A 24,748-nucleotide genomic window follows, 5' to 3' on the forward strand; every position below is an offset into this window, starting at 1 on the left:
ATTTATTTTTTTTCCCCATACCGGTGTTGCTCTGTCTGCTTCTGTGCTTCCTGGCTGTGGATGAATGCTGATTAAACTTTGGTCATTATGTGTTTGAACATCATGTGTCTTGACGAGCTGTTGAGGAATGTACAGTTATGATGGATGTAATGTTGGCTTTTCACCAGCTGTGAATCAGGATAGGATCCTAGTTGTGCATTCATTCTTCCTGATTGTTCTTGAGGGGAAAAAGGGAGGAGGAAAAAAACACAAAACAGAACAAGCCTTATGTAATGATCAACCAAATCAGAGCATATGCTAGGCACTGCATATGTGCTGTGTGTCTGTTCTTGCAGCATCTCTCTTATTGATATGCACTGGGATGTTTAGACCACTGTCTTTGAACTTATGCAGTGAAGCAACGGTAGCAAAATATTTTTACTTAGTGCTATTTTAGTGTGTCATATATTTGCTTCTGCTGTGGCATATTTTTGCTTATATTCTAAATATTGCAAAGTTAAATTAAATCTTTGTCCATGAATTATAGTGCTTAAAGATTCAAAATTTTGGTCCCTGAATATCCATAGCCTTAAATTTACAAACCTATAAAACAATAGCTATATTTCTTTGTGATTTGTATCTGACTGTGTTTTTTCAGACCTTATGCATAGAGTACATTGTTCCCAAATGATATCATCTCCCTGGAAACCCATAAAATCATCTTGTGTTTAACTGACTATTAACACCATTGCCCTGTTTAAAACTAGAATTTTATGAAGATGACTAGGAAATGTACAGATTACATAAGGATTACATTACACTGCTTTGGAGCTGCAGTGCAAGCTGTTTACAGCAGAAATGCAAATAGCTCGACAATCTTGAGCCTTCCAGTCTTCTCTTTGCTCTGTGGATTACTGTGATGGTTCATTTACATTTACTTTGACAATGCTACCTGCCACTGATAAAGAGGTGAGTCTAGATTTGAGGGGAACCGTTTAAATAACAGCATAATTGTATTTATAAAAATTGTCCCTTGGGGGCAGAGCATGGCTACAGATGAGCAAAACCCATTTTCCTTCATGTAATCCATTACTGTTAATTTGTTGCTCTCTTTAAGAGCCTTCAGCTGGCCAAGTGGGAAATTATTTCTTGCCTGTGTACTCTTGCCTCTGAATTCAGAAATGTCAAAGGAAAGAGTAAAAATGGAAGAGTGGGGGGAAGAATCCAACCTTGCTTTTGTGAACTCTGCAGCTCAGCCTGGGCTTCAGAAGGGCAGCTCTGGAGCTCCCACCTCCTGCCCATCTCAGTTAAGGAAAAATAATCTGTTAAAATGGAGCCATGACAAGATGTTAAGAATTCTCCTAAGCTTACCAGACAGTGAGGCAGAGGAAGCCTTGATGAAGCTGATCATAGTGGAAGGCTCTGTCATAGGTCAGAGAGCTCAATCTGGAGGAAAGTAGGACAGTAAAGCTGGGGGAATGGATCGTGTAGCATTGGCAATAGCCCAGTCACAGTAATTGCTGCAGAGAAGGGAATTCAGAGTGCAGGAAATGGGAAAGAGAAAAACCGTCCATAAAAATCAAGGAGAAACCCTTACTGAATGTATTGCTGAATGTACAATGAACATGACCTATACTTTGAAGATGATGGCTTCCCTCAGAATAGCAAAATAGGATTTGTGTTCATGATACCTCCATTCTCCTAAAACAAATATTCTGCTTGCCCAGGAACTGATTAAAGGCTGCATTCTTAGTCATTTGGGACCTAAGAGAAAAGGTAAGCATCCTCCCGTGCACCCTGTCCATGTGTAGTCCATTTGGATAAAGCTGATTGCTCTCTCCAACCTACCTTGAGCTGATGCAGATGACTTTACAGGACCATGATCCTGATGCTTCCTTACTGATTTCTTTCCTCTTGCATCTCCCTTCCAGTAACGTGCTCCTTAGAGGAGGGGTCTGTAACCTTTTATGTTCTCTACTGAACGTCAACAGCTAATGTGTATAGAAGGGAGGCTGCATGCTGAAAAACTGGGAGATGATGGCAACATGATTTGCAGTAAAAACCAACTATGTTCTGTATGTGTTAGAGCCCTGATGGGTTTATGGCTGTTAGCTTCTGACTGTCAGTAGTGTAGGTGGTCCAGGTGAACTGGGTTAGTAACAAGAACGCTGCTTGCTCTGTCTGATATGCAGTGGAAGGAGGGAGTAGAGCGTAATACAGCTGTTAAAAGTTATGGGAGAATTAGGGTAGTGCCAGGACTTTGGAAAATAAGTTTGCTTGCAGCCAATTCTAGTGACTCATTTTCCATCTCTTCAGCCTCCTGTAAGAGGCATGCTTGCCTTGAGCATGTGTTTTCCAACCACAACTGGCTTCCTCTGTAATGCTCTTAAAACTTCACAAGTTTTTGGTATTGTTTCTTTCAAGGATTCTGACATATTTCAAAGTACTTTGTGGAGGTGAGCTCAAAGCTTGCAGGATTTATTACCTTGTTTTCTACGTGCCTGGGAAGAGCAGTACTTCCCTTCGGAAAGAGATTCTTAGGCTGAGTGAGCCAGTGACAGATGGAATAGAAGCAAGATGATCTCTGTCACTTTTGGTATGTTTTAAACCACACACAGACTGTATAATTGCTTGGGACCATCTGATTGAACATCTTCTGTTGGTCCATCTGGTCTCTCCTTGCCTCATGATGGCCTAGGTGACACAGTCCTTAGATCAGTCCTTGCAGTGATCTCCTTATGTTCTGAGCACTTAAAAAGAGCATCTATGTTGGTTTTATTTTTGATAATTTCGCACAACATTCAACGTGCCTTCTTTTAGTCTGTAGCCTCTAATCTGTATTTCCTCTGCTTCATTTTAAGCCTATTTATTTTTCTGAAATGATGGATAAACTGTTCATTATAGATTTTTCTTCTATGGAGTGATACTGTACCCATGACATGACTGCTATTTTGTAGTTGCATAGGCATTAGAAAGTAAGTCAGTTTTGCATTTCATGAAAAGGTGGAAATTCATAGTTTTTTCCCCTATCTTTAACCAATGTTTTGTCATACAGATTTTGGTGATGTTTCTGCAGGGTAGGCTGCAGTTTTCAAGGTTTCTTCTTGTGTGAATTCCTCTTTAAGTTCTCAAGTCTGAGAAGTTATTGACTCATTTCCTTTGTATCTTGTTCTGCTGTAGGTGGGAGGCTTATGGTTAGGAGGTGAGGCTTTCCAGACCAAGCAGTGGGAAGCTGATGCAGGTGAGACACTCTGCATGCTACATGGATAGTCTTTCATGTTTAGTTTATTGGAAAAGTGAAAACTGTGCAGGAGTGGAGGTTCTTCCTGCTGCATTTGCAGTGGTACAGGAGAGCAGGATCTCTGGTGATGAGTTATCATAGTGGAGGCCAATTGTGTAGGTCAGGCACACAGGTATGAAGATGATTTCAATCTTCGTCCCTTAACCCTAATATTTTCTTCTTAAGGAATTACATTGTAAGGAGACCAATGTGAACATAGTTAAGTATTTCAAAAACCAAAAATAAATTAAAATCCACAAAAAACCTGCAGAAACTTGGGGTTAAGGCTTTTTGTTGATGAACTCTTCTCATTGATGCATGGGCATAACACGTTATAAATACAAATGCATTGATGTTTCACAAATAACATAGCTTTGTACTTTTGGGTTTCTATTTGTTCTAGGTGTTTCGCCAAATCCGTAAGAGTCATTTATATCCGCAGTGCGTAGAACTTGCCATCAATTAAACTGAACAAAGTATTTGCTGCCTTCTGCGAGGATAAAGCAAGCATCTTGTGTTCTCAGCCAAATTAGCTTTAGAGTTTAACTGCCTTTTTTGGATTGAACCTTGCAAGCTGCCAAAATGACTCAACGGGGGAAAAAAAAAAAAAAAGTGAGGCGTTCAGTGAGGTCTCTTCTTGGTATAATGGTTATAACTCTATCGTTAGTCAGCAGCACAGTCTTTAATCACCGAGTGTGCTCCACTCAGAGCCTGGCTGGGAGAGGGGTGCTGCATCCGAGTGCAGTGCCACAATCTGTCACCATCAGCTGCTGCTTGCAGAGCTCTGCAGATGGTGTTTGCTCTCCCTGTCCCTTCCTCGTCTCACAGCGCTGGTAAGGAATGCTTAGAGTTGAGTGATGTTGAAAGAGGATGCCCTGTACCTCCTCAGGTAGGCATTTCTTCATCTGTGTAAATAAAACAAGTTTTTTTTTTTTTCCACTTCTGTCTGTCTATGGCAAGGCACAGTGAGGTTCCTCAACTCCAAGGCTCCTCTGTTTCTGCTGTCAGCTAACAGCTTACCACCACCAGCAACTTCAGGTGCTCTTAGGTATGACCAAACTCTTACCTGAGGTCTGGGCTGGGCAAACACATCCGCTTGGTAGGACAGGAAAAACACTGTTACTAAATACCTATGTCAGGATCTGAAACACTGGGACATTCTTGGAGGAAGTGTTACCAATTTTTGTCCTGTTCTAACTTCCCATGTGGCCTCTCCTTACGGCTGCTGTTAGGACACAGGATTAGTATTTCCTCTAACCCCGTATGGCTGATCTCATGTAACTTCAAGTCTGAATCTGGCAGCATGAAGCCTCATCTGTTCCAGAAAGCCAGGCATCCAGTGTGTTGTGGTGGCTTTTATTTCTCTCTTGGCTCTGTGTATGAGACCAACAGATTTATAACAAGTGTGAGGTTGTAGGCTGTTTGGGGTCTTGCTAGTTGGATCAGCCCTGAAACACCCCTCACAACAGACTTCTTTTTCCTTCTGGCTTCCTAGCCTGGTGCTGAATGAGTTCAGCAGACCCTCCTTGCCCTTCATCAGTGCATCTCCTTTGGGAAGGAGCAGTGGTGCCTTGCTTTCATCTCTGGGGCTTTTTCCTAGTTTTGTCTCTTTGAGAAACATTGGCAGGAGTTTCCCCAGACACTGTCTTGGGGTTGGTTGAGCCCTCCCCAAATCTTCCTCTGCAAGTCTCAATGCACCTGGGCACCAAAACCTCCCAAAGCTGCTGAGGTTGGGTGTGACAGACCTCTCTGAGTCCTGACTACCGGTAACAGAGATGAGCTGTCCTTGGTACCGCAGCGTCAATCTTTTTCAAATAAGAAGAATAGACTTTTATTTTTTATTTTTATTTTATTTTATTTTCCTGCAAAAGGGAGCAGGCAGAAATGTCTGTGCTCTCCCCAGGGAGCTGCTCTTTTCCTCCAGACTCCTCCCACCCCTAAAAGCTTTTGGCTGGTGTTTTTTCTCTGGGAGAGGAAGGCGCTTGTTCAAATAATCCTGCCTCTCCGGTGTGGTGCGGGCATTGTGGCCGCTGTCGCAGGCTATTCTCCTCTGTAGTCTCAGCAGCACTAACGAGGGGCATGTGCTGTTTAATGCATTTTATCCCTCCTGTCTGCCCTGCCTGGGGGGCCGTTCATTGTGTTGCAGCGTTGCTTTTACATGAGGTATTGCATCAGGCAGCACAGAGGATGTGGTGCTGAATTTAAGCAGCTGGAGGTCGTGCTGTGTGCTTTTCAGGGAGAGCGGAAATAGCCACTGGCTCTTTCCTCTTTTTCAGTACAATTTTGTGCATCTGAAGTGTTACGGCTATTGTATATTTCCAGAAGAGGTTGCTGAGTTAGTAGCCAGGGTTTTCGGTGTGGTAGTTCACCTGTAAGCCTATCAGAGGTGTTTTTTGTCACCACGACAGCCCAATGCAGCTTTCAGTGGGACATATTTTACTCATTTGACGTACTTGAACAGTCTGGTCGTAGCTGGTTTTGATTGTTTTGCAAAGTTTGATAGAGAGCAAAGAAAAGAAGTAGTGTAGGGTTTCTGCCTTTGGTGCACCACAGCAACACAGGCCAAGTTTATGGGGTCATTTTCCTCTGCCCTCTGGAGGGAAGCGATGTTATGCCTTGTCACACTGGCAGAGCAGGGTTCACAGATGATTTCTCTGAGCTAACTTCCCCAGTGTGAGTCTGTGGAAGGAATCTTGGTGGACTACTGACTCGTGTGTGTGCAGGCATCGTGTGTATCCTAGGTTTCTGAGGAAGCGAGGGATTGCCAGGGCTTTGCACAGATGGCTCTGCACGCCAACCAGTGGAACCAGCTTGTGTCATAGCTCATCACTTTTTAATGACTACTTCAAACTTGTCTCAAAGCTGTTTGTTAGCATGGCCTTGTGGCTGGCATTTATACATATTTCTCTCTTATCCTGTCAAATTCTTCTTCTTTTTTTTTTTTCCCCCCATGGTAGGCTGCTCTTCTTTTTCATTTCACAGCATATTTATTTTAAATTTTGTTTTACAGTTGATAGAGATGGTTTGCTTTAAAGTGAAATGAATTGGGTTATCCTTGTGCAGCAGGTTTACCTTCATACTACATTTTTTTTGTGATGTTTATAAACCGAATGAACCTAGAGGGTAAAAAATTCATATCTGATAAGCTATCATTTAGAACAGTTGGTTGCTGGTGTTGCTAATATGAAAGTAAGTAATTCTAAGGCAGACTTAATATTTGAGTATGGCAAAAGACAGAAATTAATTGTCCTGAACTACATGGTTACTGATCTGCATCAGGTCACATTTGCACACATTATTTTCTGTCTTGCAGCTGCATTGTTTTTGCTTTCTGGACTGTGAGAGAAAGGTCTTGGCAGGAACTCTATCAACCAAGAATATTTTAAAACACAAGTGGATGTTACCTTTTCTGCATGTCCATTTTACTTGTAAAAAGTAAACATGTGAATTGGGGTAGGCAGCAGGAACGCTTTCATCTTTGCAGTGACACAGAGCTGCTTTTGTTGCAGACTCTGCAGCGAGTAGCTGATTGAAGAACAGAGAAGAAGAGCAAAGTGCAGCCCACTATGTGGGTCATGAGGCCATCAGAAGCGAGAGGTGTACTGGGCAGTTTCACTGATTCCCAGTGCCCTTATCTCTTAAGAACTACAGAATCAATTTCTAGCACACATCCACTTCATCTTACTGGTTTTGGTCACAGCTTGTTCCATAGACATTAATGCTATTTCTCCAAACCTTAGGTATCCAATTATAATTATGATAAAGCAGGTTCCATAATACAAATTGCACAGATAAAACAGTCTGTGAAGATAACATGACTTTGGGCAAATTCATTGAATAAACAGATTTGTTACACAACTTCCCCAACACTGTCAGGGAGCTTGCCCTCCCCTTGTACCTCTAGCTCAGCCCAGAGGACTCTGATACTCCCAGGGAAAAAAAATGAGGCAATTGCTAGTATAAATAATTATTTCAGGGAACATGAAGGAAAAAAGTCTGAAAGCAGAAGAGAAGTCACTGGAGTTTGTGTGAAAAATACACGCAGATCTCTGTTGGGTAGAGTTGAGCTCTGCAGAAGCATCCCAGTGGCCAGATTTTGCTTGCTGGGGTGGTGCTGCCTCCCTCCCCTGGCCTGTGCCCCTTCTGTCTGGGTGTATTTCAGTGCATGCAACTCTGACAGTAGCAGGATTCCAAGAAAATTTGAATGCCAGTATAGTCCTTTGGTTCATAGTGGTGTGGATTGAGTAGTTTCTAAGAGCAATACATGGGGAAGCTTACTCTGAGTCTGCTGTTTTGTATGAATTTCCCAGCCTTTGGTTTTCCTTGGGACTGAGGATTTCTGTTCCAGGAGCAGTATTTGTAAAAGGGCAAATTATCTAAGATGCCTCTGAATATATGCATAAGTCTCTATCCAAGGGAAGATTTTCGGCCTCTGAGGCAGAAAATTATTCAAGCTTCCCAAGTGTGTCAAGGGCTGTTTTACACCCTATTCTTGATATACGCAGGGTGTCTTGTCTGTTTTGCTTACATCTGTGATGGTCCTTCTATAATACCTTGTTCAAGGTATACATCAGGCTGTTCTGTTACATGTGGCGGCACCCAGATGGGTCTGCAAGCTGCCTGGACTTGCATATGGTCGGTGGTGCTGGGTTAAGGGCAACACATGACTGAGAGTTTGAGGTCTGCATAAAAGAATCTGGGCAAAGCTGTACCTGTAGGGGACCTGTGCCAGGCTGAAAAACTATTTCATTTTTACCTCCAACGTTCAGAGCTCTTTCCATTTACCTCAGTGTTACTACTTAAGAGGGGAAAAAAAAAAAAAAAAAACATCTGGATTTCATTACCTCCTTGAAAGGAAACAAATAATGCAAAACTCCCTGATAAGTAGTAATAAAACTATTTCACCTACTGTAAAAGAGGAATATCACTTCTATATGTGACTAAATTGAGTTTTGAGCACAGGATAGCCTGCAAGGGTGTTTATTTTCATAGTATGCCATCTCAGGAAACTTTCAGCCTTACTTGAAGAGAAAATAGTATTTGAATTAACTTCCATAATTTTCAGAATTATAATCAATGCTACCTATCTGACTCTCTAAAATCTTGGAAGTTCTTCCTCTTTGTGGTGTTCCTCTAAATTAGCTGTTTCTTGGCAGTTTGAAAGATATGAGCTCTTTATCATTTTTTTTCCTCTAGGGATTTTTTTTTCTTTTTTTCTGATACCTTTTTGATTACAGCTTTTGGCAATGATTTGACCATTCCTTCAAGATTTGCTATTGCTTTCCTATGTTTGGGCAGATAAATATCACACTGCTCACTTGTGTTTAAGTAAAACCATGACATTTTTTGTATTATGCTTTTTCAAACAAATAAGAATATTTTGACCTGTAGGTGGACTTTGTGTGTTCCTGCTGTGAAAGCAGACTTGGAGTACGTTTCCAGTTCTTCTTTTTGTTTCACCTGTGGCAAGAAAGTAAATACATCAATGTTTACTTCTTAGTATGTGTTTCTGAAATGGGTTTAGACAATGGCCCTCTTCTGTGAATTACCCTGTCGTACACAGATAACATGTTATGTTCTGCTTTATTAGGGAATGTATATGAAACATGCTAATTTATACATAAAGACTCAAAGAAAACAAATGAGTATCAGAAGCATTAATTTAACAACAAAAGTGTCCACTTTGAGATGGGACTGGTGTCAGGGAGATGAGTACTACTGATGTAACATTTCTGACTGGTGTAATAACTGCCTTAACCGTACCTGTTGATGCTTGTTTCTGGAATACCAACTACATAGTTTTTAAATGGCACTTACAAATATCAAAAATAAGAAATAATTTAGTGCAGGTACCTTCCTAGTCCTTACCCTGACACCATATTCCTGCTGATTATTTAACTTCTTTGTAACTGTAGTGACGAATTTTGTTCTTTTTATCTGTTCTCCTTGGTACTGGGGGAAATATTGTTTCTTATACTGCGTTGTTTTGTTCTTTGAAAGGGCAGTCTGTTACCTCTTTAGCAACAGTATGGTAATTGAACACTTTTTGAAACTTTTGGTATGTATGTGTAACTTCAGGGGACCTACATATATCTTGCTGCTCAAAGGTGAAATGTAAAGATATATTTTCCTCATTATCAGGGTTATGTATATATTGTGATGAACTTCATATCTGGTACCTCTGCCTATTTATTTTTGTAATCTTTGTAGAATTGATGTAAGTCTTTTTTTTTTTTTTTTACTGGAAATATGACAATATTTAGGCAGCTAATTCTTTATGCTATTGGAAGAAACATAGAGCAACTCTCAACTCTACATGAATGTTTCATTATATTAGTCCATAACGTGCAATTGAATATTGTATTTTTGACACACAAAATAACTAGAAATGGCATTAGCATTTTTTTCACCTGAAGCGAAGGAAGGTGTCTGGCAGGAAAAAACAAATGAAGGAAAGGGAGTGGAGGGTGCATCCTCTTCTGATGCTTTAGTTGGATTTTGTGATTGGTGTGGCCCTGTACTTTGTATGTGGACTCCAAAATTCCTGAGGACGAAGGGACAAGGTTTTGAGGATCTCAGCCTGGCTTGCATTTTGTTGTGATGGTGAAAAATAGGAGTTGACTGAAAGAACTTAGCTCAGCATTGCAAGCACAGCAAATGAATATCAAAGGCTGATGAGTACTGTCATTGAAATGGCAGGCAGGATAGTCTTTTTAATGTGAAATCAGACTTAAGGAAGATGGCAAAAATACCTGTTACCTAGGTCTGTATTTCTTGATAAGTAAGAAAACTTGTGACTCTGCCCTTAGTTAGGTAGTTTTAAGTTTGGTAGTTTTTATGTTTTAGCTGCAGCCAAAAGTTTGTATCTCTGCTAGTGTGGTGTACTCCAAAGAAGAGTATTTTTCCTGTAAATGTAATTCAGTGACTTACAGGAACTGTTTTTGCAGCCTCCTTTCTATGTCATTGGTAATGGAAAAATAAATGCAGAGCAAATAAAATTTCATACTGGCTAGAGTTAAGAGGAAAATAATTTCTAATACATTGAGCAAGTTTTGTTATATATATATAGTAATAAATTGTGGAATGGGCTTTTCCTTTTTTCCATCTGTATCTGTCTTGGGTCTTACACAACCATAACCCAATTTCGTACTTCTTTTTAAACTTTGGGTCAAATTCTGCTGAAAAATTCTTAGTGACACACAGAAGTGTCTTACAAAAAGTGCGAAGACCTAAGAAAGATGAACTCAAATGATTTTATTGATGTAAAATGTTTCACTGCAGTCTATTTTCAGAGTGATTTCTTATTTAGGCAGGCAAAGGTACTCTTTTTTTTTTTTTTGCTATAAAACTTCAGCTAGAGCTGAGGGAAAACCTTGTGGTGAATGTTCTAATGTTCTTTCTTCTCAAAAATGCTGATTTAACAAGGTGCAAAACTTCCCCAGAAGTGACTTTTTTAAATTAATAAGAGATGCTGTTACCAAATTCATGATGAAGTTTTGAAGTCAGAACATCGTACCCTACATCAGCAACAGGGGCAGCCCTTGAGTGGGCATGGTGGCTGTTGTTCAAGGCTCCTTGGGAGGTTTGGTCTCAGCCTCTGCTGTTGGAGCTGCTCTTCATTGTGTAAATTACATCCTAGTGTGAAGCATACTTAAACTTATGGCCTGTGGTACTCGCTATATGTCATGACTTCTTTGTTTGTTTCTTGTCTGCAGTAAACATTCATTTATAAAAGTAGTTCATCTCTAAAGGAGTCCAGTCTCTGGCTGGCAGTGATAACTAGAGATTGTATCGCTTACTGGATTGTGCAAGACCAATGTTCAGGAGATTTTTCACTGTCTTGTGAAGCAATTATTCTGGGACCTCATCGTCTTCCCCCTGGAAATTTCTTTTAAATTCCTCCTGTTCCTCCTTTCCCTTGCTGCATGGCACTGCCCTGATAATCAGCCTGACACATGGGCTGCCTACATGACCTTCCTCAAACCCCAGTCTCTAAATGGGCAGTGATGGCAGGAGCCCTTTGCCAGGGAAGAGGGCTGGTCGACACTTTCTATTTTCCTGCTGTGCTGTTATTGAAGGTTAGGAGAGAGCTGGATCAAAGCCAGAGGCAGCAGGCTCAGCCCCCTGACTAGAGCAGCACTGCACACACCATCCCATCTCTTCCCAGGCTCAAGTCCCCAGCAGTTGCTTAAGCATGCGTATTTATCGTTTTGCTTCTCTGTGCAGCAGTCTGATTGTGTAGCTCTGGTGACTTAATGAGCACCTTTGGGATCTGGGCGCTGGCATTTCAACCAAAGAAATGCACTTGCTTGAGCTGGTTGATACCAGCTTAGTGTGGGAGAAAGGAACAAATCCCCCTGGCTTGAAATGCATTGGATAGAGAAATAACCATTAAACCTTCTGATGTGGCAGCACCATTCCTGTTTGCCGCTGAGAAGTTTTTAGCGTCTAGACAAAGAACAGAGTAAAATAAGTATATTTACATAAACTTTATTGGGAAGGAACAATAACAAATGTAAACAGCCATTTGTGCATGTTAAGATAACTGAAGCCCGGTCTCACCAGCTAGCTTTTAAGATGATCCCTGTGGGAGTTGCGCAGGAACTTTCCATTAGTTGCATCGTTTCACATGTAGCAGGTGTATGATGGGGATTTTTTTCCTGACACAGCCATTAGCTGGTGCTGTCAGATGCAAAATACAGCGTGACTCTATTGATTTGCCTTCCTTAGCCCAACATGGACAATCTCATTGTCCTCTGGGTGAGCCAATTTCCATAAGTGAGCTTAGAGGAAGATTACTCACTCGTACCATGCACAACAAAGGCAGGATGCTTCCCCTCCTCAAAAACTGATTTGAAAGAGAACAATAGCAGATGTACAGAAACTATTTAGTTCCACTACTTTTTGCCTGCAGCTGCATTGAAAACAAGGCAATGAAATGATCTCACTTTGATGCAGAATTCAAGAAAAGCTGCTCAAACTTGTTTTCTGAACTTCTTTTCTCTGTGGGCTTTTGTGTGTGTATGTCTTAAAAAAAAAAAAAGGGGGGGGGGGTGGTGGGCAAAAAACAGAACCCAGTCCCCTTAGTCTTCCTTTGTGTCCATCCTCTGTCTTGTTTGCAGTATTGCTCTTGCTGGAGATATCACAATGGTAGCGACCCATTGAGAAGGATAGCTCATGTCTCAGTCTTGCAGCTCCAGAGAAGAGTGGTGATTACTGTTGGGGCTTAGAGGATGTCTGTGACTTGTGGTTGATATCAAAGCCATAGTTACAGTGAATGCAATACCACCCCTTACTCCTGCTAAAATTAGGAAAAGGAAAAGGCGGATTTAACGTGACTGGAAAAAAACAAACAAACAACAACAACAAAACAACTTTGTGCTAAGGTTGTCTTTTTTTTTTTCATAGTCAGTTACTGAGTTCTGGGAAAAATGGAAGCTTTTATCTTTGCCATATCCTAAAAACCAAGCAAAACCCTCAAACTTATTTTCATTTTTTTGTATTTATTTTTCATAAAGTAAAACAAACCAAACCACAAACCTGCAGTTTTAAAGCAAGATTAGTTTGTGGTGTTTCCCCTTTCTTTTTTCATTTTATGAAAAGTGTTAAGATGTGTTTTTACTGCTGTATTTGTATTCTTGTGAAGCTCCCTGCCACAGGTTTACCAATCCTTTTAAAACTAAAAAATTGCATCGTACGTTCGTGTTTATGGATCACGAAGGTTTGAAAGGTATTGATGGTTCACTGTCTCCGTCTAAAACTCCTTGAGGCATACCTACTCACCGTCAGCTGTCCTAGGGGAGCTGTGCACCTTTTCCAAGTCATTGGGATATCCATCTGAAATGGGCTTCCAGGCTGAATGGGTCTTTGATCTTTCTCTCATGTCTTGTTCTGAAGTACTATCTTATTTCTAAAAAGTTTGTTGGAATGATACAGATTCCGTAAGATTTTGAAATTCCAGGTCAGTGGTCATAAGTGGGAGATGAGGTTGCTGAACAGAATAGGGGCCAGGGACTTGCCTAGAAAGGTGCCAGTGGGTGACCAGCTAATGAGTTACTTTAATTCAGCGGAGTGTTGAATTGTCTTTAAGTGCATTCTTACAGCTCAGACCATGAGTAGCCCAATGGTAGGAGCAGTTTCTTGTATGACTGAAAGTGGTTTTGTTAAATTGGGGTCAGCATCTGTAACACTGTGCAGGAAAGGAGTCCGAAAATTATAATTAAAATTACAATCAGGAGAATACCTGCTGGCTGGCCAGCATTAAAGTCACATCAGCATTGCTAAGTACAGTTAGGGAGTAGCTGCAGCTGGAGAAATGAATGTTCTGCTGGGAGCATGCTGGTACGGTGACGGTGCATGCCCTTTACTAGCAAGGGTCTATATCAAAGCCAAGGGCACGTATGCCCTGTCTGCAGGCCGTACACCAGGCCCTGCTTCCCAAGACTACAAATGCTGAGCTGAAGACGGTTGGTAGTGCTGGATCAGAGAGGAGAACTTAATTCATTGCTGCTGCCTGAGCCCGAGCCCAAACTGTCTGCTGTATCCCTCATTGTGGGAGCAGGGGTTTGGGTGGGCTGTTGGGTCAAGCACCTTTGCTTCCCTCCTGTCCCAGCAGTAGAAGAGTGGTGTTAACTCTGCAGTTACACTGCTAACAGCAACAAATTCTGGTCTATTCTGTTCCAGTAGGATTATAATGACATTATCTCATTACAGTAGTGCTAATCTTTCAAAGCCATCTTCAATGGGAAATTAAATTAGAAGGAAGTTGTAAAAGTACAGTAAACGGTTGTCCTTGTGGACCTCAACAGTGCATACAATATTAACAGGGCTGGAGAGTCCAGTTTGCACTGAAGATTTCCCTGCAATGTGGAAGTTGATATCTATACCTACAAAGACTTATTTAAATGTTTCTAGCCAAAGTGGAAAAAATATAGCAATACAGTGATGTCTGAATGGTAATGCAAAGGCAACCAGTTTGGGCAAAGGTGGAAAATTACCATTCCTGAGTTCTACAGAATGATGAAGTTAATAATGTTTCAGATTACTCTCCTACCCCCCCGAAAATGTGGATATAAAAGTGACTTATATTGTAAAAGAGCTATTTCTCAACTAAACTGTCCTTTTAACTGGTGGAAGGTGTTTCTGCCCTGAAAAGAACTTGAAATAGCTTAGCTCTGCTGATACATAGTGTTGTCTTTCTGGACAAATATAATGCATTTCTGTTTTTATTAATTTCTTAAGATGGGCAGCTTTTGTGTAAAGGGTGAGTTTGGATAAACTCTCATTTTTGAAGTTGTCTGTGGAATCATCTTATATCCTGTTTGAGAGAGAAGACAATGCTATGGAAATGAAAAATGAGTTTGTGCAAAAAGTTATCTTTCCTCCAAGATACTACGGAAATAGTGTTTCACAGCAGGGTTTATTACTTTTCCCTAAGATATATAGACATGTGTTATCAGTTTAATGCAGCTATTGGATTCATAGAGGAGTAACATCACTTCCAAAGTTGCAGATAATATTGAGTAGATATTCTCAGAGAGTCAAAGAACTTTGATGCCTTAGTTCAGCTTTGGCCTTCGTTGTTTGCATCTCTTGGCATCTCAAGAGATTTTCTGTAATTATTGTACTAATTCTAATTTTCTGTTCATGAAAGTATAACTAGTACAATCCAGTTATTTCACTGGAGAGAAAGTTACGCTTGAAAAGATATACTAGAATATTTAAATGGAAATGGCATATGGGAGAAGTAAGAATCTTCTCATTGGATATTTGGATTATCTGCATTGAGTGGGTGTTGCACAGATACTTGTTTAGCCCAGGAATCATGTTTCTTGAAAGAAGCAGATCAGTTTTCATTCAGTGAAGAGATTTAAAATCTGAAGATAAACTTAGTCTGCCCCCCTCCCCATAAATATGTATGTAAATATACACAGTGCTTTGGAGATTTATAGGAAGTAAAACTTTAGGCTCTCTCTCCATACCAGGATTACAATAAAAATAATTTCATTCTACTTTTTGTATGAAAAGGGTAAGTGCTCAACCCATTTTCTTTCCTTGTTCTTGATATTAGTATTGCCTCATTATATTTAATGAATGCCATCTTCCTGGGTGTAATAATTTCTGAGAGGGAGAGTAATCTTTGGAAAGCCTAAGAAAAAAAAAATCAAAGGGAACAAGATAATTAAAAGGACTGCTACTATCTGATGATACAGGAGTGCATATGTTCTCTGCTAGAAGTGAAAAACCTGTGTATAATCAGAGCTCACGTGTAAACTCACATGCATCTGGATAAAGTCAGAATTGAGCCTAGTGTTGCAAGTGGTGGTGGTTATTCAGGGTAGAAAGTTATTCCCTCCAGTCGTGCTGGAAGCCTCTCTGCTAAAAGTCATAATGCCATCCTTTACATTTTGATTTGAATGCAGTGAATTGCAAATGTCAACTTCAAAAAACATCAGCAGTAAATCGAGCTTCTCATTTGTAACTGTAAGGAAGAATATTACTGCTTCAAACATGCAAATTGATAAGCGTGAAAACAGGCTTTTTTTTGGCATCTACCTTGAAATTGTTGATCTGTGTCTGCATGGTTGGTGCCCTTGAGAAGTTTAAATGATTAGACCAGTAACATTTGTCTAGATCACTCTGTATTTAGTAGTAAGAGTCTCTTGGGCATTCAACCACTTGGCTGAGTGCAAATTGTGAATCCTAGACATACAGTACAGGAAGGCAATCAAAATGTGGTATCTATCTACTTTCTAACTGTAATGTAAATAATGTTTCTGTGCCAGCTCAGGGAAGAGTGCCTGAAGGTATTAGGAGCAAAAAATGAAATCATTGTCAGGTGCGCCTTGCAGGGCTTTCATTGTATGAGTTACTACTCAACACTAATAAGAGATGGGACAGCTATTAGTCCAAAATTGCTCATATGAAGTGAAACAGCAAAAACTCATTTTAAACCTTGACCTTTCTGGTGCTAATCACTGCTGCAGGGCAGGAATTACCACTGCCCTTTGGAGTCTGATCATTCAGTTATCCTGCCCACGTGAGCACGATGCTGCAACAGTACCTGTGAAGTGGTGAGGAACTTGTGATGGATGCCATTAAATAAAACTGCCTCAAAATTTGGTAACGGTTGTTATAATGATTTCAAGGCACAATGGACAGATCACTACTGTGCTCCCCTTGCCTCAGGCTAAATGATGAAATTATTTTCAAGCCACCTGGCTAAAAGCAGGATATCCCTTATAGGAAATTTGTACAGAATTTAATAGATGCTTAACAATAACTGATACTTCTTAATGCCTATAGGATTCTTGGGGCATTTCTCTATGTCCTACTGAATACTAGCAGGCTTGCTCACAGGGGGCACGATGAAAAGTCAGTATGCCAACTGATTTGGTGAAAATACCTTCACCCTTATGCTTTGTTTTATTTATGATGAAAGTATCAGAATGTGTTTTGTGCTGCTTGGGGAAGAAAACATAAGGTTGGTGATGTCCGCATGAGCTGGACAGAGGCCCTGCACTTCTGTGATTGAGTGGAGTAACTCCTTGTGAAGCTGCCTTGGGCTCAAAGCAGTCACAAGAGTGCTTACCCATCTTCTGTTTGTCTCAGCTTGGAGTCAGAAAGTCAGAAAGTTTTCAATCTTTTGGAGAAAACTTTAGAGAGAAATTTCTACTTGTTTTCCATCATCAGTTTCCACGGAACTGAAAGGTTCCATGTTGTACCTTTTAACAAGAACTGTAAATGGGTGCCCAGGTTTTCTATGACATTGTCTTCTATCCTAGACCATTCTAAGGGTTATAGACCTTGTCAAGCTGGATAAGAAATTGCTCAAAGGGCTGGTGGCAGTCAAGTCTTCTTTGAGACTGCTGTTCATAGTATCTTTGGTAGGATCTCTCCTGTTGGAAAGAGTAATGCATTGTCTACTACTAACAGACTGATACCTTTCTTCCTCTTAATAAAGAGGAAAATTATAGTTTATTGTCAATCACAAATAGATTGCATAAAGAATATTGCTGTTCCTCTTTTAAAGTTAAGACTGCAGCAAACCATGTATTTCTTCATTAATTAAGTGATTTCCCAACAATCTGACTTAATTTGACCTCTGATCACTCCCCATTTTTGTCTCGCCTTATTAAAATAGCTTTTTCACCCGTTTCTGGATCCATCCTTCCTCAGTTTTGGTGAGGGAGAGTAACAAGCTTTATTTCAAAAGGAATGAGAACCTCCAGAGTTTACTACCAACTTTATTCCCAGAGAAGATGTAAAACCTTCCCTGGTTTCCTCAGAAGATGCAGTGGCTGTCAAGGTAAAGCGTGCTAATTGGCATCTTCATGTTGATGATCTGTCAACTCTTTGCTCCACCAAGGCTTCAAAATGCAGCATTAGTGTGGCTGGAGCTGAATGAACATGTTTTCCCCCAGCCAGCAGTGGTCACAGGAAGCAGTGTGTGGTCTAAGCATGCAAACTAAGCGTTCAGTAGGAAGTCCAAGCTATTTGTACCAAGGGAACTTTTTATAAAAAGAAGGGAGATACTTTCTAAGTTTCATGTTTATCTGTCCACATTGAAAAGGTGCCTCCACTCCTTGGATAACTGTGAGAAGGTTGTCAGGTCACAGTTCTCCTGATTGTGCCCGTGCTTTGTGTAGGAACAGAATTGATGGGTTGAATTTGGTGCTATATTTTATTGCTCCTAAAGTTTCTGTTAGGGTGTACCAGTGACAGTGTAGCCTTTTGTCTGCTGGGACCAGGACCAAAACAACTAATCTCATCTCAGGTGCTGCTTTCCAAATGCTTCTTGGTTTCTACTGATGTGGACCTTGGTAGAACAGGTGACTAGCTCGTCTGGCCAGGTACGAGCGGCCAGATATGAGCAGCCAGATAGCAAAACTGCAAGTGGGTTGTTGAAAAACAAAAAGAAAGCAAGCTCTGTGGCTAGGGTGGCTGTTAGCAGTATCCTCCTGACTGAAGCCTGTCCTGTGGCTGCTTGGTGCAAGCAGCTGTGGGCACTGCTGGCCATTGAGCTGCATGCAGAGCATCTGCTCTTTCCACCAGGGGCAATCTGGGCCATGAGGCATCTTGTGGCCTTGTTCTGCAGGGTGCTAACATGCTCCACTGTCGGGGGGAGGGGGGGGGGGGGGGTATCTCCAGGTCGTTTCCTACAAAGGCTGCTTAAATATTTTTATTTCAAACACAAGAAATGGACAAGTAACCATTGGGCTAGCATGTCGTACTGCCACCATAGTATTTCTTGTACATTTCTCTAAACCTCGAAGGTACTTTAAGTCTTTTAGCTTTGGTTTCCTTTTCTACAAACTTGTGTTTTATCTGGATAAGCTCAAGTTCTTTTATGCGGTCTCTAATTGATTACATTTTTACTGAGGTGGTACAGACAGAAAACAACTGACTGATGGTTAACTTCTCAGGTTGTTGTCATGTATTGATGCTTATGTGAAAAATCAGTGTATGAGAGAGGTGAAAGATAAGCATTAAACCATGCCAAGTGGAGAGAGCAGAACATAGGTTCAAAAATATTAATGAGGGCATGTAAGTATTTAGCTTCATTTATGAATAAAGAGCTAAAGTAAAATGCAGTATTCTCTTAAAATTGTATGACTCAGCTTTGGTGTTTCCAGCTGAGGCTGTCTGATCTCTTCAGTAGCTGGCAAACCCATGGGGCCAGAGCATCATTGGTTTATGTTGGCAGTCCGTTTGGATTGCACTTTTATTTATTTTTGAAGATGGCTTGTCCAATTTGGTGGCATGAAAAGGTTTTATTTTGCTGTTCAGCTAGAACACACAGCATTTACAGGCTGGCATGGAAGAAGGTGGGTGGTTTGTGTGGGAAGTGTGCAGGATAAGCAGTACAAGAGAGGCTGCATGAAGAAGAAAAAAAGTAATGTACTATTCAAAGACATTCAAAAATTAGAGCTATAGATCTAAGGACTTGAATAGAACAATTTGCAAAGCATTTTAGTGGCATTCAGTATCTTGCAAAGTTAAAATACTTCCAGCAGTGCCTTTCTTTTGCCTTTTGCTAGGAAATCCTGGGATAAAAACCAACTCATCTGCAAAGTGGCAAGAAAATATGTATTGATTAGATGGGAAGAGGTTGGACATAGCCATCAGCAATCCAGAGATACAATACAAGTGCCCAAAAATGTTTTAGCTGAATTTAAATGACTTTTGTGGGGTAATGTTCATACAGCTTCAGAGTTGTTTAACTATCTAGCTAGCTTCAGAATATGGTAATGAACATTAACATCTGTTATATCAGTGATTTTTATTGTTAGGTAATTAATTTCTGATTTTGTGAAGCTTCCTGTGGTGATAATGAAGCCTGGGGTATGAAGAAATTCTTTAATGTGTTCTGTGTGCATCATCCTGTTCAGTAGCCTTCTTTCCTTTGCGTCTGCCTTCCCCCCCTCCCGATTACATTTTTTATATCTTGCTACCTTGCAGCAGAAAAGACAGCTGAAGCTGTGGGATTGGCAGGAAACACATGGGTCTCTGAATCCAGTCTGCTGCAGTCACAGGCAGCTGTACAGCAGGTGCTGGATGTTGCTGCGAAATTGTCTCAATTCATTCTTGCACATCTCCTGAGCCACTGCGAGGAGATCACTCAGCAGCCCGCGTATTTATTCAGAAAGTGGGGTTGTTTAGGACAAAGACCAAAAAGCTTCACCTGCTGTATGTCAAGTGCTGCAGTGGAAGAGCGCAGGAGGAAGCAACCCCAACTCCACAGTGCTGACATCCACGGGAAGACCTCGTTTTCCTGAGCAATCCAGATTGCCTTGCTTAGCATCGAGCTATAAGTCTGTCAGTTGTGTTTAGATACTGGAACTGAAAAACCCATGAGAGAGACAGGCTATTTGTACAACGGGTTGAGAGTGTTTGGGTGCCAAGACTTTAGCTTAATATTTTACAGCCTCTTTTATCCTTTTAACTCTACTGAGGTCACTGAAGTCAGAAGAGGGATGAGGTTGCCCCATTCTCTTTTACTGCTGTTGAAAACGGTTTTATGCATACAGAGCTACCCTTAGTTTCTTTTCCTCCCTCCAAAGTCTCTCTTTTTTATTAGTCCTCCCTGCTCTCCTCCTCCATAGCTTCTCCTCCTCATGCTTACTTTCCTTCTCAGTTTCCAAATTGCTACATTCATCACTGTCGGCTTCCCCTTCTTTTGTAAACTCCTTCAGCTTATCTTCACTTCAGATAAATAGTTTTGATTTAATATTTTAGATGCTTCCAGGTTTCTTCTGAGTTTTTTCTTATGCATCATCTTTGGCATTTTTTTTACACAGATATAAATATTAATTAGATTTGATTTTTTTAATGTAGAGGGTTGTGAAGACTATTTTGTACTCTGATCCATATTTCATGTGCCAAATTTCATGCAATCAGCAGTGCTCAAAATAGGGAGGATCATAGAGACAAAAAAAAAATAAAGAGAACTTTACTTTTCTTGTAATAGTAGAAGAAACTTGTAGTTTAGGAAGAGGCAGAGAAAAGCATGGGTGGAATATGGCATCAGAGCAATGTGTACCAAGAGGAGTTGGTTATTTTTGGTTTAATGTACTCAGGCTGACTTTGAAATGCACAGATTTACACTAACGTTAGTCTGTTATTGCTAAACTTGCTCCCATGAAGATACCAGATATGGAAACGATGAAAGATCTAGAAAAATCAAAGTCTTACAGTGATATCATGTGTGGGCTCTTAGACCTGCCTAGCTTTCTCTGTGAGCTGGATGTAAGTGAACCTGATGGAAAAGAGCCATCAGAATCCACCAGAATCCTTCTCCATTCTGCTTCTTTTCTGTGGCTTTTGCAAAAGGGACATCTGTTTTCTTAGAAAAATGCAATATTATCAACTCTCAAAAATGGTTTGTGAGATGCTGGCAAAGCCCTTAAGAAAACAAAGATAAGGCTATTAGACAAGATAGACTATTACAGGCTTTTGAATTCCTTTCGTAGAATGATCTACGGAAGTTCTCAGCTTCTCAAACTCCCTCTCTTCCTGTCCTTAGGAAAATTCATTTGAAATGTAGGTGCTAGAACTGAAACTCTTTCAAATTCCCTGACTGTGCAGGTTGCCATCTGCTGAAGCGGCATGCTTACCTTGTTATTGCCTCTGTTTTGAAGCCTGATTTGTATAGGTTTCCTCCAGCACTTTTGTGGTCTATGGGCTGTGCATTGATAGTGCTCCAGAATAAAGCCTGACAAGGCTAATGTGGATAACGAATTGTTCTCACAAGTCACAGTATGGGGTTTGGGAGAGAGATGGGGGTTGTTTTATTTGAAGGTTACAGGGCGGGGGGAAGAAAATCTTAGTTTTGAAATTTATCACTCTGTCTTGCTCTCTTTTTATTTGGTCATGTCACAGTCCTCTTTGTCTTCCCCTTGCCTCAGATTTAAGCTTCTTGTCACAGCTCTTCTACCTTATCTGCAGCGTGACTCCTCACAGCACGTATTTCCTACACAAATTTCTTGATGTGTTGCTGGGTTTTCTTCACGTTCAAAAGTTCCTTTGTCAACTCTGGGTCCCCTTAAAGGTGTCACAAATTAACCTGGTTCATCAATACTTTTCCTCTAGCTGCCCCTCTATGTCTCAATAAATGATGCTTGAACTGTGCTGCCTGTAGTGAATCTGGCTGATAATTTTGGGTATTTGTTTGCTTTTTTCCCTTCTCCTTCATAAGATGCTGACCAAGAGATTTTTGCACACCGAGGAGCATTTACAAATCTATAATAACAATCTTGAATTTATTAGCAAAACTTCTTTCTGCATCAGCCCCTTTTGTGATTTCTCTAGTCTAGACCGACATGTTTTTCTGTTTTCAGGATCTTCTGTCCAAAACAGTGACTATAGCTATAGAACTGACAAATTGAGAGTTTAAATAAAGAGATTTACGAAAAACCTGGATGTGGTTAAAATGGCAGGGAGAAGGGAGCTAACATGCTATTAAAGAATGCTAAACATTAAGGAGAACACTTTAAAAAATACATGGCCTATAGCTGGCAGGCTAAAACGATATTATGTTTTTAGTGTTTCATCTGAAAGCTTATATATAATAAATGTCATTGATGTGACTTTGAGTGAAAATATCACCAGCTTTGTAGTAAAGCTGTTGGAATGTAATGTTTATTTTTTTTATTCGCCTACTAAAAAAGAAGTAATTTTTGGATATATATATATATATTTAATTGCTGCATTTCCCTCAAAGGACCCAAACAGAAGCTCTAATTTATGGTCTTCATAACCATGGGCAGTGCAGGGAGTTTAGACTTTCACTTTTGTTATTGTGGCCTTATTAAATATGAATGTACTCTTGCCACATAAGGGAAAACTAAATCAGACCAAATTTGTTGCACTTTACATAATTATGCTTTGAGAACAATGTATAATTAATAAAGTAATTGTAGATTCAGGGTATGGAGTGCTATTACCACTTAAATCTAATTTTTTTTTAAAGGTGAGAGATTCCTGTGTATATCTGGGGAAAACAAGCAAACTACAAATAGAGATGTCACCTTAATAAATGAAATCACTGGAGTGATAAATTCCTCTGTCCCGTAGAAGGAAATGGTTTTAAGCTCAGGTGAACCCAGATGATCTCCCTTCCCCCATTTTCTTAATTTGAATTTTTGTTGTAGTTATGAAGTTGCCTAGTTAAATTTAAATTGATATTGAATTAATACTTTATAGCTCAGTTTTTAATGTGCCAAACAAAAAATACTTATGGACTCTTTCCCAGTGTAATAAGGCAGGAAGAATATACCTAAAGACTGATGAGGAAGACAGGAATTTGTCAAACTTGTGAACCTTAATAGTGGATCTCCTATACCTAAAAGAAAAGGAAGAACATTGTACTGTTATCTTTTTTTTGGTTTTGTTTTGTTTTAAATAGGCTTGAGGTTTCTATTTCTAATGTTTTTCTTCTCTTCTATTGCTGTATTTTAGAGAACTGAACAGATTAAATCTTGCTCAAGCAAATATGCTGAAAATATGCAAAGGAAAATAGAGTGGCACCACATCAGCTGTGCATCCTAGTTCTGCTGAGGCTGTTTGTTTTCCTGGGCCGGAGGAAAGCCTGTGAAAATCAATGCTTAGGACCTAAAGACATCTGCATGGCAGATGGCTGGCATCAGTTCTCCTCTTGCTTGTGCTTGGCACTACTATTTCCTTATTTTGAAACAAAAAACAAAACAAAAAACAAACACAATACCCAAGTATCCCTAGTGTAATAAGCCACAAAACATATTTCTGTGCTCATCCATGTTGTGTTCCTCTTCTCCAGAAGGAACCTGGGTAATGTTTCCAGGACCTTCTGTACATTTTGGCTGGGATCAGTGAGATCCTAGCTTGGGTGTCCCATGGTAGAGTCTGGGTACCAGTGTCGTGGTTAACAAGGCTGGAGGACAGTGCTCATCGGTGTTCACTGCATCCAGGAAAGCAAAATCAAAATGCATTTCTTTCCTTGACAGCAGGGGAAGAGTTGATAGAATGTACCTTAACTACTAACAAATTTAGGATCTTTCACATAGTTATAAGGCTGCTTAAATTAGTTCTCTCCTCTAATTTTTAAACAGAACAGATGCAACTTCTATTCAAGTGCCTCTTTGTTCTGCTGTTAAGAACTGTTCTGCTGCAGTTCTTAAAAGCAGCTGTGAAGACATTTCTCGTTGAAACACCATAGATAGAAAGAGCTTTAGGTTATGTTTCTCCAGTCTGACACATGATCTTATTTATCTTTTCTCTTGCAACACCACAGTAATGAGCTGTGTCTTTGTTTGGGAATCAATATTGGAATACATTCTTCTCAGCAACTGAATTTTGGAGCAGTCCTGAGAGAAGGTTTAGGGGGGTAGCCTGATTCCCTCTATAACTGTACTTGCTTTATTAGTTATAGCTACTGCTGGTTTATGCTGTGGGTGGTAGGTGGAAGAAAAACAATACAGACAGAAGCAGAATCCAAATGGAAGAGCATCCAGGCAAGAGTTATTTCTTTAGAGTGGTTACGAGTGGGCTATTTGGTGGTGGCATTTTAGTGGAGCTATGTTGGGGCAATTACTTAAACATAGAGCTGATTTATTTCCTTTGAACCAGTATTAACAGGCATATAGCTTTTCTAGCTAGCTGAAACTGGTGGCATCACTTTTAGAGGGGAAAAGTAGATTTCAATCATAAAGATAGCTTGTCTTTTTCACAGATTACGATAGAAAGATGAAACCAAAGTTTACCATTTTTTGTCCTACAGTCCTGATTTCCATGTAACATTACTGCTGTCCTAACTCTTCTCAATCTGTGCTGTCAGGGCAGGGGGGTAATGAATAAAATGGTCACTCGAAGTTTCCACATCAGATGGGTTCAAAAGAAGTAAATCAGCCTAGAGAGTAGAGATGATTTTTGACAGCTACAAACAGGGAAGAGATTCTGCTGAAATTCTGTTGAATCAACAGTGTTCACCAGCTCCTCTGCTAGTTTCAGATA

At 40.2% G+C, this 24,748-nt stretch overlaps 1 protein-coding gene across 1 annotated transcript in view; it reads left to right on the forward strand.

The window, feature by feature from the left end:
• Nucleotides 1-24,748, forward strand: part of GRIA3 (glutamate ionotropic receptor AMPA type subunit 3) — a 606,096-nt gene that overhangs the window by 34,437 nt on the left and 546,911 nt on the right. The gene's annotated exons all lie outside the window — the stretch shown is intronic.

Source organism: Anser cygnoides, chromosome 13 (assembly GCF_040182565.1).
Source record: "Anser cygnoides isolate HZ-2024a breed goose chromosome 13, Taihu_goose_T2T_genome, whole genome shotgun sequence".
NCBI lineage: Eukaryota > Metazoa > Chordata > Aves > Anseriformes > Anatidae > Anser > Anser cygnoides.